The following is a 15,979-nucleotide window of genomic DNA, read 5'->3' as shown; positions in this document are numbered from 1 at the left end:
ATTTTCTTCTCGTAATCTTCTTTATACATCACCACTGTTTTGTTGCCTTTGTCTGCATTTGTGATAATTATGTTATATTTATGTTGACTAATAAATTTTCGTGTATTCTCGTAGATTTGGAGTATGAATTTATCTTTTGCGTTGTTCTGAATTTTGTTCCTAAAGGTATTAATTTTCTTCGCGAAATTGCATCTAGCCATATCTTTCTCCCTATTGTCTGTTATTGTCTGTATATTTTGCTCAATATCAGCAATTAGAAAAAAAAAAAAAAAAATAAACTTGTTTTATTTAATTAAATCGGCCTAAAAGCTCCAAATTCATATTAAATAGCTAAGCAAATATTTGGCCCAACTCAATCATTTTGTAATTTCTTTAGCTGTTGCGAACTGAAACCTTAGATGTGGCGGTAGTTCCGCCGACATGTGGTATAGTATATTTGTAGGAGTTGATCGGATGAAGCCCAAGCATCTTCTAAGTTGTGCATTCATACATACTTTTAGTTTGGATAGTGCTGTGTTGTTGATATTTGAGAATGATGATGCTGCATATTCAATTTTGGGTCTGATTATAGCTTTATACAGCTGTAAATCCGTAGCCGGGTGGGCTCCATATTTAATCCCGTTATAATGTTTGTAAAGTTACCTGCTTTGTTTATATGAGTTGTTATCTTTTGAACGTGTTCAGCTATGGAATTGTTTGTTGTGATCATACGTCCGAGATATTTTACTGTTACCACTTGCTGCACTGTGTTGTTTTCAATTTGACAGTTTATCGCTTCTTGACGTCGACTGAAATGTGTAACACTGGATTTGCTTGGATTTATTTTGAGTTGAATAGCCTTGCATTTTTCATTGAATTGATTTACTTTATTTTGTAATATATATTTTGCTGTAAGTTGTAGTGATGACATATTATGAAAAAATCATCCGCGTACTGAAAGATGTTGTAGTTTTCGTTGTTTAGTGTATGTGGACTAATTGTGTAAATGTTGAAGAGAAGTGGGCTTAGACCTTGCCTTGTAGTTTTATATATGTTTTCTAATTTCAGGACCCTGTTATTTAGGAATGACCATATCCAGGTAATTATTTTCTTTGGTATTCCGTACCCATTAAGTATGTTTGCTAGTATGCTTATATCTACTGATTCAAATGCTTTGCTTATATCTACACAAGCTGCCATTACTTGATACCCTTTCATTTTAGCTTCTTCAACTGCTAGTAGCACATGATTTATACAATTGGAAGTTAACCTTTTCTTTCTGAAGGCATATGATTGTTCCGGTAGTTGGTTTGTTATGTGTTGTTCTATTATTTCTTTAATTTGGTTTTCCATAATTTTTAAAAATATTGGTAAGAGGTTTATTGGTCTGTAATTCGTAAGTACGGCCAGGTCCATACCAGATTTTCGTATTGGTACAATTTTGACAGTTCTCCAGTGTTTTGGAATTCGTTCTGATTTCCATACTTCATTTATTGAGTCAAATAATGCTTTTTTACTTTCTTCCCTTAAGTTTTGGATAATTTTGTAGCTGATCCCATCATGTCCTTTGGCCGAATTTGGGTTCCTGCTACTAATGCAGTTGTTAAATCTTTCTTCTGATAGTTCGGGCATTGTATTGTTTTTAAAACATTGTATATTTAGCAAATTATTGTTTGGAGGGTTATCTCCAGCTATGGTTTCAAGAAAATCGTATTTTTGTTGGTCTGTCCATGAGTTTCCCAGATTTGTTTTTTCACATTTGTATTTCGCAATGTTTTTGGAAGTTTTCCAGAACTGACTAATACTTGTGGGATTTGAAAGTTCGTTTAAAGTTTCTATAAACTTATTCTTTTTAATTTCTTTTATGTGTTTTCTGACTGCCTTTATTGCTTCAGCCAAGGCATTTCCATTTTCGATACTATTGTTTTGTAAAAATTTCGCTCTTGCTACATTTCGTAGCCTTATTAATTTCGTACACTCTTCATCCCACCAATGTTTTGGAACATATTTGTTGTTGGCTGGTATTACTATTGTGTGTTTTTTAACTGCTTCTTTAATTGTACGGTATATATTAGCAATCTCACTGGGGAGTGAATCTTTGTTCAGCTCATCTATTACTCTCTGCAAGAATATCTTTTTTGTTCTTCTGTTTTTGATGTGTGCTTTACTTTTTACTGTTTCTGTTGGTATGTGGTGACTATTGGTTATTTTTGTATTAATTCTTCTCCATTTGACGTTTCCTGAATAGCCGTTATACAAAATTAGATATATTGCTGATGAGGTTGCATTTGGCGGTGTGAAAGTCGGTTTTCCATTATTTATACATGTAAAATTGTAAATGTGACCCTTTCGGTCGTTGACACTGTTGCCCCATGTCATTGATTTTCCATTAAAATCACCCATTATTAAAGAATTTTGTTGTTGTCTGTTCGCCCAAGTGAAAATAGTTTCGATTCTATTTTTGAATTGATTATTACTAATAGTTGGTGCTAGGTAAGTACAAATAATATTTAAATTAGTTTTAAGATTAAGTGTTGTTATTCCTATTGTTTCGTCAGCTTTAATGTTGAGTATCGAAAATTTTAATTTTATTTTGTTAATATAAATTCCTACTCCGCCATATCCATCTGCTCTACATTTGCAAATAAATTTATAATTTTTAAAACTTGTATTTGCATTGTTTAGTATCCACGTCTCGCAGATAGCTGCAATGTCTATTTTGTTGTTTTCTAAATATATTTCTAGTAGCTCTTTGTTAGTATCTTTTTTTAAACTTTGGATATTATACTCAATTACCTTGAGTGCCATGATTGCAGGTTTTTAAAAGGGCTATGTCAGTGTTAATGTTGAATCTGTTGATATCGTTCCGAACCTTGTTCCAAAATTCTCTTACTGGTTGTGGGAATCTTTTGTCCACTGAGAAATTTGCTTAGTTATTTCCTGATTAAGGTTGTTAATAAAATTTTCGTAGTTTGTCGATTGTGCTTGGGCATTTTTCTGAATGTAATTTATTCTGTCCTGTAGGGTGAATTTATTGGTTCTACTTGCTCCAGCGTTATTAGATAATGTTTTTGAATATGGCATATATCGGTGTATTGACTTTGCGGCTTCAACATGGTTGTTGATGGTTTTAGTCTCAGTTGTAATCTTTGGTAATTCTTTGTTAAAGTTATGTATTTTCATTTCTGGTTTTTTATCAAACAAATGTGGGTATCTAGCTTTGATTTCTAACTTAGTCAGGTTTTCAGCAATCATTGCTTTTTTGATTGTATACTCTTTTTCTCTGGCTGGGCAGGTTTTAGCTATTGCAACATGTTCCTGGCCACAGTTTGCACATTTAGTGTTTGTACAGTCTGCACTGTTTTTGTTTTCGTGATATTCTGCGCATTTATAACACGTTTGTTGTTGTTGTTTGCAGTGCATAGCAAAATGTCCATATCTATAACATTTGTAGCACTGTGGTACCATTATATAATGTTTTACTGTAACTCTAGTTGATGCGAAAACGATGTATTTTGGCAGCACATTGCCTTAGAATATAATTTTAACCCTTTCCGTGGGTTTTTTATCTTCCTTTGGTCCCTTTAACAGTCTTTGAATTTTTATTATTGGAATTTCTGATTTTATGAATTCATTCAGTTCTTCACATGTTATGTCTACAGGAATATCATAGATGATACCTGCTTTTGGGTTAGGTGCTCTAGTATTTTTGCCTCGTAGCCATTTTCTTTAAATCCGGGGTGGCTTTTGATGTCGTTTGCTGCTTTTGCACTTTTTGCGACTATTTTGCAACGTCCAAATCCAACTTTGCTCACATCTATGTTGGTTATACCTAGCTTCGTGCAAAGCATGGCTAAAGTCACATTGTTTATATGTTTTTTTTCGTTTTTGTCAATATAAACTATAAATGGACCCTTATGGTCTTCTCCGAATTCTAGTGTATTTTCTTGTACATATGTCTACTGGTTTCCCTTTACCTTACCATTTTCTTGCTCGGATTCCATTGAATCATCCATAATTTCGTTCGATTTATCTTCAGATGGTTTTTTTTTAGTCTCCGACTCCAATTTGCCTCTGTTGCCCCTCTTTTTCTTTTTTCTTTCTTTTTTGGGAGGCTCATCTCCCGTATCACTATCCATTTTAAATATTCACTTTCCTTTCTGTTTTTGCTCAGTTTCCACACCCGATTGCAATTTGATTTTATTAAAAAGAAGATTTTTCTTTATTAATTTTAATTTCCAAAAAGGCGCGTCTTTATGATTCGATAACCGATATCAGAATGTAAGTACAATCTTAAAAGTATGTTTATACATATGTACATTGTACATGCATTATAAGTATTGTGCCTACATCTATTTGAGAAAAATCGCATAATACACACCCTTTCACTGTGATTTGTAAATGAAGAGTCAAAGAAAGTGCATTTAACAATCAATTATTTTATTTTGCAGTTTGAGGTTCTGGTTTTCAGCGCGAGTTTAAAATACAATCTACCACTATGACCGCTAAAGCTGGGATGAGCAGCAAAATTTGAAGTAATCGAACAATGTGCAAGATTATACTCTAGTCAAAATTAACTGGAGTTCAACCTGGCACTGAAAACCACGGCCTAATTGGTTGCCTTTTTCGGTGAACTTGTCCAGAAATGATACTTTCACTGTTTATAGTGTGCATATACTAATAATACTAATAATACTAGCCTTTACCAGCGGCCCGTCCACAAGGAGAAAATGAAATATATTGGCTATTCACGTTAGCCTGCTTATCAAGTTATCTGTTTAAAAATATTTTTCTGTCTAATGCATTTTATTTTTGTAATTGAGTAAAAAAAAGATCTAAATGAGCTGATAACCTGTTAGGATCCCCAAATGATCCCGAAATTATCCAGAAAAAGCCACGAAATGACCCCGACGATATCGCGGATGGATCCCGAAAACTATCCAGGAATGACCCGGAAGGGTCTCCAAAAGTTCCCGGAATAGTCCCAAAAAAACCCGAAATGACAACGACAGGATTCTAGACTTATCCAGAGAACCACACAGAAATGATCCCTGAAGGGTACCAAAATGATCCCGAAATAGTCCCGGAAAAGTTCGGAAATGACCCTGACGGGCTACCGGACGGATCTCAAAAACTATCCAGAAAATATCCAGAAAGGGTTCCTAAATTATACCGACAAAGTCCAGAAAAAGTTCCGAAATGACCCCGAGAGGATTCACGACGGATCGCGAAAACCATACAGAAATGATTCCGGAAGGGTCCCAAAATGATTCAATTCAATTAAATTCAGTTTATTATTAGGTCTATGATTGCAATAATCTTAGACTAGTATTTACAAATCAGAATCTTAATTTTAGATACATATTAAAATTGAAATTATACCTAATATGAATCTAATTTAGCACTAAAACACGATCTCGGGAGTGCGAAATCAAAATCAAGACTACGAAAAGTTTTGTTAAATTCACCGAGGGCCGTAGAAATAGGATCATAATTATGGTAATTAGCTCTAATTAGATTAACGTGAAACGGATATTGCGCATGGAGAGTTCTACTTGGTACATAGAAATCTACTTGTGCCAACAATTCCGGGCAGTCAACTAAGCCTAACTTAATGCTTATGAGGGCACACCGTGCACCATATGATGGCAGCGGTTCAGCGAAGTGAAGCGGTTGGAGAGCAAATCGAATGAAACTCTTTTGTACTCTTTCCAGTCTATTAGAGTTGACAGAGTAAATCGGATTCCAAATTATAGATGCATAATCCAATTTTGAACGTACTAAGGAATTATATAAGCTTTTCCTTGTGTATGGATCTTTGAAAACTCTGCCATATCGCCACAAAAAAGCGAGATTGGAATAGGCCTTCGGAATAATGAAGCTGATATGATTTGTGAAAGAGAAACTAGAGTCAAACATTACCCCAAGATCAACAAATTCACAGACAGTAGAAAGGTTATGGTCAAAAAGGGTATACGTAGAATTAAACGTGTTGACGTTTTTCGAAAGCGTCATATGAAAGCATTTTTTGATATTAAGGCGTAAGTTGTTTATAGCGCTCCAATTAGTTAAACTGTTTAAATCATCCTGTAAGAGAGATACATCTGACATGCTCGTGATCGTTCTAAAAATGTTTAGGTCATCTGCGTATTGTGAATTTTTAAAGCAGGCTCCTATATTATTGATAAAGAGAAGAAATAAAATTGGTCCAAGTATACTTCCCTGAGGTACTCCGGACGTGGCTACAAATGAATATGACTTGACATTCTCAATTTCAACAATTCTATTGGAAAGATATGAACCAATCCAGCATAGAAAAGCAGAGTGGAATCCAATTAACTCAAGCTTACGCAGTAAAATGCTGTGAGTAACTGTATCAAAAGCCTTTGCGAAATCAGTATAAACAACATCTACTTGATGACCTTTTTTAAATGACGAAATACAAAATTGAGAAAAGAGGCAAGGTTGGTAACCGTAGAGCGACCAGTTAAAAAGTCATGTTGGCACTCATCTATGGATGCCTTTATTGCAAACGACAGCTTGGATTTAACTACTTTCTCAAAGAGTTTCGAGCATGTCGAAAGTTTAGAGATTGGTCTGTAGTTAGCTACATCATTTTTATTGCCCGATTTAAAAATAGGGGAAATGGAGGCTATTTTCCACCGATCGATAAATTCACCTTTAGCTAGTGAGAGGTTAAATATGTGATTTAGTGGCACGCAAAAAGACACACTGCATTTCTTTAAAATGAATGAAGAATTCCCATCAATATCACTTTTCATTGATGTTTTAACGGTAAATATGCAATTGATTATGTCTTGTTCTGTGACCAGCATGGATCCAAAATCGACCATTTGTTCAACATCGCCACAGAAATTACTGACCGATTGACTCGATACAAAATTTTATTTAAAGAAATCCGCGAAAAGATTGACGGAGTCCAAAGGGCATTCTGAGACAACACCGCAATACGACATACAGGTCGGAATATTTGAACAGCCTTTTTTCGAGCGAATGTATTTCCAAAACGCCTTTGGGTTTTCCTTCAACTCTTCTTCGTATCGAGAAATATATTGATTGTATAAAAACTTATCGAGTACGTTAAAATTTTTGCTGTATTGAATATAAGATCGCGGGTTCGAATCGAGCTCAAGGCCTAACAATAATTTTGTATCATTATTATTGTAATGATAAATTTTTTCTTAATTGAAAAAATTTTTAAATTAGAATAGAAGAAAGAAAAAATTTAGACAACTGCCAAAGCTCGTTGTATAGATCCATTTCGGGAACTGCTAAATTCCTTCATCGGCAACGTTTAGGCGCCGCTGCTATAACCATTCAGCCACCACAGCGGTTTTTTGTTTGTCTTCATTAATCCTACTTCTATTCTGGTTCGTGCCAATTGATATTCACAACACTGCGACATCTGTTGCAGAATGGCTGTGAAAATTGGACTTGTTTGTTGGCAATGCTGCCATAGTGTCATATTTTTATTGACACTTTTTTTCCCCGTGCTCTGGGATGTATTAACAATTTTTGTTGTTATATCGGCCTACTGATTTTAAGATCGCGGGTTCGAATCGAGCTCAAGGCCTAACAATAATTTTGTATCATTATTATTGTAATGATAAATTTTTTCTTAATTGAAAAAACTTTTTTAAATTAGAATAGAAGAAAGAAAAAATTTAGACAACTGCCAAAGCTCGTTGTATAGATCCATTTCGGGAACTGCTAAATTCCTTCATCGGCAACGTTTAGGCGCCGCTGCTATAACCATTCAGCCACCACAGCGGTTTTTTGTTTGTCTTCATTAATCCCACTTCTATTCTGGTTCGTGCCAATTGATATTCACAACACTGCGACATCTGTTGCAGAATGGCTGTGAAAATTGGACTTGTTTGTTGGCAATGCTGCCATAGTGTCATATTTTTATTGACACTTTTTTTCCCCGTGCTCTGGGATGTATTAACAATTTTTGTTGTTATATCGGCCTACTGATTTTAAGATCGCGGGTTCGAATCGAGCTCAAGGCCTAACAATAATTTTGTATCATTATTATTGTAATGATAAATTTTTTCTTAATTGAAAAAATTTTTAAATTAGAATAGAAGAAAGAAAAAATTTAGACAACTGCCAAAGCTCGTTGTATAGATCCATTTCGGGAACTGCTAAATTCCTTCATCGGCAACGTTTAGGCGCCGCTGCTATAACCATTCAGCCACCACAGCGGTTTTTTGTTTGTCTTCATTAATCCTACTTCTATTCTGGTTCGTGCCAATTGATATTCACAACACTGCGACATCTGTTGCAGAATGGCTGTGAAAATTGGACTTGTTTGTTGGCAATGCTGCCATAGTGTCATATTTTTATTGACACTTTTTTTCCCCGTTAACGTTTTTAACGCAACGTTGCCGATGAAGGAATTTAGCAGTTCCCGAAATGGATCTATACAACGAGCTTTGGCAGTTGTCTAAATTTTTTCTTTCTTCTATTCTAATTTAAAAATTTTTTCAATTAAGAAAAAATTTATCATTACAATAATAATGATACAAAATTATTGTTAGGCCTTGAGCTCGATTCGAACCCGCGATCTTAAAATCAGTAGGCCGATATAACAACAAAAATTGTTAATACATCCCAGAGCACGGGGAAAAAAAGTGTCAATAAAAATATGACACTATGGCAGCATTGCCAACAAACAAGTCCAATTTTCACAGCCATTCTGCAACAGATGTCGCAGTGTTGTGAATATCAATTGGCACGAACCAGAATAGAAGTAGGATTAATGAAGACAAACAAAAAACCGCTGTGGTGGCTGAATGGTTATAGCAGCGGCGCCTAAACGTTGCCGATGAAGGAATTTAGCAGTTCCCGAAATGGATCTATACAACGAGCTTTGGCAGTTGTCTAAATTTTTTCTTTCTTCTATTCTAATTTAAAAAAAAAAATTTTTTCAATTAAGAAAAAATTTATCATTACAATAATAATGATACAAAATTATTGTTAGGCCTTGAGCTCGATTCGAACCCGCGATCTTAAAATCAGTAGGCCGATATAACAACAAAAATTGTTAATACATCCCAGAGCACGGGGAAAAAAAGTGTCAATAAAAATATGACACTATGGCAGCATTGCCAACAAACAAGTCCAATTTTCACAGCTATTCTGCAACAGATGTCGCAGTGTTGTGAATATCAATTGGCACGAACCAGAATAGAGGTAGGATTAATGAAGACAAACAAAAAACCGCTGTGGTGGCTGAATGGTTATAGCAGCGGCGCCTAAACGTTGCCGACGAAGGAATTTAGCAGTTCCCGAAATGGATCTATACAACGAGCTTTGGCAGTTGTCTAAATTTTTTCTTTCTTCTATTCTAATTTAAAAATTTTTTCAATTAAGAAAAAATTTATCATTACAATAATAATGATACAAAATTATTGTTAGGCCTTGAGCTCGATTCGAACCCGCGATCTTAAAATCAGTAGGCCGATATAACAACAAAAATTGTATTGAATATATTTATCCTTATGGAAAATATCATTAGAGGTTTTATAAAGTTTGTAATGCTTATTTCTGAGATTTTTAAGTTTATTAAAATTCTTCGTATACCACGGAAGTTTATGAATTCGCGTGGGTAGAGGAGACAGATTATTAGCAAAAATTTCATTAACAGTTAAAATAAAAGCATCATAGCAATCCGCCACACTTTCTGAGGAGAAAATAGACTTCCAGTCCATTTCTAGAAGCCTGGCATTTAAGGTGTCAAAATCGGCATCATGAAAGTTTAAACAGGTATTCGACAAACCGGTCGGACCTGAGATAAAATTACAAAATTCGAGGGAGAGAGAGAGCGGGATATGGTGCTTATCACATTTGCAGATTGGGAAACTAGATTCGGAAACTTTGAAAATTAAATTTTCATCAACAAAAATAAGATCTAAAATATTACCGAGCTCATTGTAAAATGAATTAATTTGAGTCAGGTTAATAGGCTGTCAATAAAATTTATTTCGAGCGAACTATTTATATTTGTTGGTGTTAAGATGCCATTATCGAGAAAATTAGACCATACAATCTTATTGAGATTAAAGTCACCCAAAATGCAAAAATGACACTCTTCATTGTTTTTGCACAAATTTACAATATTGCTTATATGAGCAGCGTATAGAGAATCAGAGCTGGTAGGTGGAATATATGAAGCACATATGAAAAGTTTACCGAAATTTCCAAGAACACATACGCACAACTGATCAAGAAGAGAATCAGCATCTTCTAATTGAACTAAAGAAGAACGAAACATTCGATTGACCGCTATTAAAACGCCTCCACCTCTTAAGCAGTTAGTCTTAATTGCGTCTCGGTCCTTCCGATATATATTAAAGATGTTAGGGTCAAACAATTCTGAGTCAGCGAAGTTACTATTTAACCATGTTTCAGCGATAATATAAACATTGTAATCACACCGAGAGGTGGCTAAAAATACGTCTTTGGCTTTTGTGCGCATTCCCGTGATGTTTTGAAAGTAGATATTCAACAAGTTTTTATTGCTCTTAGCACTATCACTACAATTAGGCAAGCGATAATCTACACATAAATTACTCTTTTTGGAATTTACGAAAGGGCCTGAAGGCCATACATTTTCATCAAAAAGAAAATCATATAATGCAGGAGAAACACCAAGTTTAAAAGTCACTCTCTCAACGTCATTCAGAGATGTGCCATTTTTTAAGAGACTAAAGCATAAGTAGCTACTAGCAATCCCGAGATATTTTGCTACATAATCAGCAACGTTTTCAGCAGTAACAGAGGGTTTGAATGACGAAATATGCACCCACTTTTTTTTGGCAACCACTTCAAGCTCACAGGATACATTACGCCCAACAACCACACTTCTTTGCCTATTATTATTTTCGGTACATTTATTGCTTTCGGTATTATTATTGTTTTCGGTACCGAAATTATTATCATCAGCACCGACAGCATTGAAGAAGATGTTTGGAGATTGGGGGGTACCAGAAGAAAGCGAAGGTGTAAGCGTAGTGCAATCATTTGTCTGCAAGGTTGCGTAGCAGAGGCAGTGGCAGCAGACGAGGAGACAGCACAGTTTGCATTTGTGTCGGTATCCAGAGAACCAAGCGAACGGATTTTGTAGACAGCATTAGCAGGTTTTGAATTTGCCGTGCGTTTATTTTCGCGAGATTGCATATTAGGCATAGTTTTTTTTTAGACACAGATGATTTTTGTCTATTGTTTTTGTCACAGGAAAGTTCAACAAGCTGTAAACCACTGTCAGAGTTGTTTGTATCATTGCATTGTTGTATATGAGTTTTTGAACCAATGTTATTGTTGCTAAGTAGATCAGCCATCTGGCATTTAAGAGTATTAATCTCTTTAGTTAAAAGAGAAAACATAGCAATCAAGTTGGATGACGCACTCAGGCAATCATTGCAAACAAAAACAACGTTTAAATATTCATTTAGAATATGCGAAATTTTATTTATATCTATTTTTGCACATGAATAATGATAAGAACTTTCACATATGATCACCATGATTGATAGCGCCATTACAGTCTGAACAAGGTATAGATTGTTGCGAAAGCATATCTGACACAAAAGATTACTTTTAAAGAAAAAAGATTGCAAGACACCAAATAGCACGGAGCAAAAGAAAAACACGCCTGCACTCGACGACAACATGACAACATGATCCCGACATAGTCCAAAAATGACACCGATGGGACCGCGCACGGATCCAGAAATGATCCCGGAAGGGTTCTAAAACTATCCCGGACGGATCCAGAAATGACCTCGGAAGGGTCTCCAAAAGATCCCAAAATTGTCCCGAAATGACCCTGATGGATCCGGCAAACCATCAAGAAATGATGCCGCATGGCTCCCCAAATGATCCCGAAATAATACAGAAAAAGGCATAAAATGACCCCTAAAGGGTCCCCAAATGATCCCGAAATAGTCCGAAAAAAGTCCCGAAATTACAGCGATGGGTTCCCGTAAAAATCCCGAAAACTATCCAGAAATGATGCAGGAAAGGTCCTCAAATGATCCCCCTAATAGTCCCGAAATGACCCTGACGGGATCCCGAAAACCATCCAGAGATGATGCCGAAAGGGTCCCCAAATGATCCCTTATCAGTCGAGAAAAAGTCCGAAATGAACCCGACGGGATCCCGGACGGATCCCGAAAACCATCCCTAGCCGGAAAATACCCCAAATTATCCCGAAAAAGTCCCGAAATGACCCCGTCGGGATCCCGGACGAATCTCGAAAACCATCTAGGAATGATGCCGGAAAATACCCCAAATGATCCCGAAAAAGTCCCGAAATGACCCCGTCGGGATCCCGGACGGATCTAGAGGTTTACGCCGATCAGTTTATCGGCGGCGCGGCGTGGGCGGCGCGCCGGCATACGCCGGTATTCTGACTTTAAAAAGCTTGATTTTTCTATTTAAAAAAATAATAAAAAAAAATCTGTTTTATCGACCTTTTCTTCTTAACTTTCCAATTTTCTGGCTCGAGGTCTATATTTTTCTTGCAAAAACTAATAAAACACAAGTTTTTCGTTCTGCCAATATATTTCGAATTACCGTCGGTAATCGTCTTCAGGAAAAAATTTATTTACACGTTTGTACTGCTTAACGTAGAGTTTAATACTAACTACCCAGTTGGTATTATATCTCTCGATATTTTTGGTAGCGTATCAGCAGTCGCCCCTCAACTAGACTTTTACCAGGTTTTGTTTGTATGTATTTAAGGACATAAACGTTTTGGCCATTTCGGAAAGATCCGGGGTTTTTGCCTCAAAATCTCACAGATAGGTTACAAATTTTCAGGAGTAGCTCCTTGCGGAGGGATCGTGCCTCGTTCACTTACTTCAGAGAGGCTTCGAACCTAACCCCGGTCTTTGGAATTGGTACTGCTGCGTTTGCTGAAAAGAAATAGAGATACATAAAATAGTCACACTTTTGTCTGTATAGCTCGTGCAAAGCGTGGTTTCACCTGGGGTTAACTCCTAACAATCGTCACGAACACAATTTCTATAAATCATGTGCGAACATAGCAATCCCAACTATCAGTCGCTACCACGCCCCCTCATACCATATGCCATCACAGAAGATATAGGACCGCGACTTCGAACTCACCTTCGTCGACGTCACTTTCCTACAAGCTCTAGGTGTAACTCCGAAGAATTTCTAACGGATGTTTTTGTCGCGCTATGCTGCCGAACTTCACCAGAGAAACACCTTGAAACGTTAGGGAGTGACTATTCGGCCAAGGATGCCGCCTTCGAAATCATAAGCAGTCTAAGTGGATGTCAATGCGTAACTCATCGTGAAAATCTTATAATCCTCGGCGCATCTACATAATAAAAATTTTACAAGCACCCTGGATAAAATTTTTAAAATGTAGACCAAAGTTTGCAGACGTTTGTGTTCAAAACATTGATTTCAATAGTCTTCGTTAACTTTTAACGATATTTTAGGATGAAAGTCGACCGATTTTAAGTTGAAAGATGTAAACTTCTGTTTTCCGGCGTTATGATATAAGAGCTCATTATGGATGACCGCGTAGCTTCAGTTTTCAGACTAGTTCGATTGTCCACTACGTTAGAGTAGTAGCACACACGGTCATTGGTTCGACTGTCTTGGGAAAGCTTTTGCTTCACCACTTTGAGTGTTCTTGCGAAGGACAAAGACTCACCTGGTAAATATATGTGCCTACGTATTCACATTTGTAAAAGGAGCCGTAACGTGTAGGTGATATTTAAATTTGGTTGATAGGCTATAATCAATATGTTTCACTCCAAGGGACTAGTTTGGGATAGGGCCGCCAACTTTAGGAAATGTCAAACCGAGAGACTTGGGTGTTGAAGGATGAAGTGTGAAAATCAAAATTAACATTTCAGATGCTATTGTATAGTTTCGCATATAAACAAAAGATGTTTGAATGTAAGCCCAAGTATTTTTCAAACCCTTATCATACGTATATATATCCTTAACTTAAGTTTGAGGTAAGAAACATTTCATAGGAGTATTTATGCCCCTAGAACCTACTAAAGAAGTTTGCATCACCGATTTCGCTTATTCTTTGAGCCAATCGCAATATAAATTTTTTTTAAAAATCGGTACCTTTTTGGATAACTTGCTTTTTTAACAACTTGGAACAATTTGAAAACATGTTCGCCTTGGGTCATTTTATTTGAATTCATTGTTCATGCAATGAACATATATATTAAATGTTAGCATATAAATTTATTATATAACTTTTCTTTTAGTGTTTTGTTTTAATAACTTGGTGAATTGGGTGATGCAAAGCCCGTGTTAAGCTGACATCGAAACAGCAAGTTTTTTAAAATAACTTTTGAACCGTTAGAAAGAGTTAAATTTCGCAATTGGATTCTTATAACTGGCAGTGATGCGCATCCGTTGATACCACTTTCGCCATATCCGACAAATTTTCGACATGAACAATAAATGGCCTAAACAGTCTTAAACGAGTAGAAAATATATTAACGCGTCGGACGCCGCCGCCGCCGCCGCGCCGCTATTTGACATTCGAACGACCTAAATCGGCGGCGGCGTTTATCGACGGCGTATATCTCTAGACGGATCCCGAAAACTATCCAGAAATGATGCCGGAAAGGTCCCCAAATGATCCCCTTATAGTCCCGAAATGACCCTGATGGGATCCCGGACGGATCCCGAAAACCATCCGAAAACCATCCAAATGATCCCGAAATAGTCCAGAAAAAGTCCCGAAATGACCCCGACGGAACCCGGACGGATCCCGAAAACCATCTAGAAATGATGCCTGAAAGTACACCAAATAATCCCCTAATAGTCCCGAAATGGCCCTGACGGGATCCCGGACGGACCCCGAAAACCATTATAAATGATGCCGGAAGGTACCCCAAATGATCCCGAAAAAGTCCTGAAATGACCCCGACGGGTTCCCGGACGGATACCGGAAACCATGCAGAAATTATACCGAAAGGGTCCCTAATGATCCCGTATTAGTCGCGAAAAAGTCCCGAAATTACCCCGACGGGATCCCGGACAGATCCCGAAAACTATCCAGAAAGGATGCCGGAAAGGTGCCCAAATGATCCCCTAATAGTCCCGAAATGACCCTGATGGGATCCCGGACGGATCCCGAAAACCATTCGAAAGGGTCCCCAAATGACCCCGTATTAGTCTAGAAAAAGTTCCGAAATGACCCCGATAGGAACCCGGTCGAATCCCGAAAACCATCCAGAAATGATGCCGGAAGGGACCCGAAATTATCTCGAAAAGGTCCGAAATGACCCCGCGGGATCCCGGACGGATCCCGAAAACTATCAAGAAATGATGCTGGAAAGGTCCTCAAATGATCCCCTAATAGTCCCTAAATGACCCTGACGGGATCCCCAACGGATCCCGGAAACTATCCAGAAATGATACCGGAAAGTTTCCCAAATGATCCCCAAATAGTCCCGAAATGACCCGGACGGGATCCCGGGATCCCGAAAACCATCCAGAAATGATTCCGGAAGGTACCCCAAATGATCCGAAAAAGTCCTGAAATGACCCCGACGCGATCCCGGACGGATACCGGAAACCATCCAGAAATTACACCGAAAGGGTCCCTAATGATCCCGTATTAGTCGCGAAAAAGTCCCGAAATTACCCCGACGGGATCCCGGACGGATCCCGAAAACTATCCAGAAATGATACCGGAAAGGTTCCCAAATGATCCCGAAAAAATCCTGAAATGGCCCTGACGGGATCCCAGACGAATCCCGAAAACCATCCAGAAATGATGCCGGAAGGGACCCCAAATGATCCCGAAAAGGTCCTGAAATTACCCAGACGGGATCCCGGATCCCGAAAACCATCCACAAATGAGGCCGGAAGGGACCCCAAAGGATCACAAAAAATTCCCGAAATTACCAAGACCGGATTCCTGACGGATCCCGAAAACTATCCAGAAATGATGCCGGAAAGG

At 37.5% G+C, this 15,979-nt stretch overlaps 1 protein-coding gene across 1 annotated transcript in view; it reads left to right on the top strand.

The window, feature by feature from the left end:
• Nucleotides 1-15,979, top strand: part of dop (microtubule-associated serine/threonine (MAST) protein kinase dop) — a 176,435-nt gene that overhangs the window by 3,607 nt on the left and 156,849 nt on the right. The window lies entirely within an intron of this gene.

Source organism: Eurosta solidaginis, chromosome 5, assembly GCF_040869045.1.
Source record: "Eurosta solidaginis isolate ZX-2024a chromosome 5, ASM4086904v1, whole genome shotgun sequence".
Classification (NCBI taxonomy): domain Eukaryota; kingdom Metazoa; phylum Arthropoda; class Insecta; order Diptera; family Tephritidae; genus Eurosta; species Eurosta solidaginis.
This window is presented reverse-complemented; position numbering and strand designations above follow the sequence as displayed.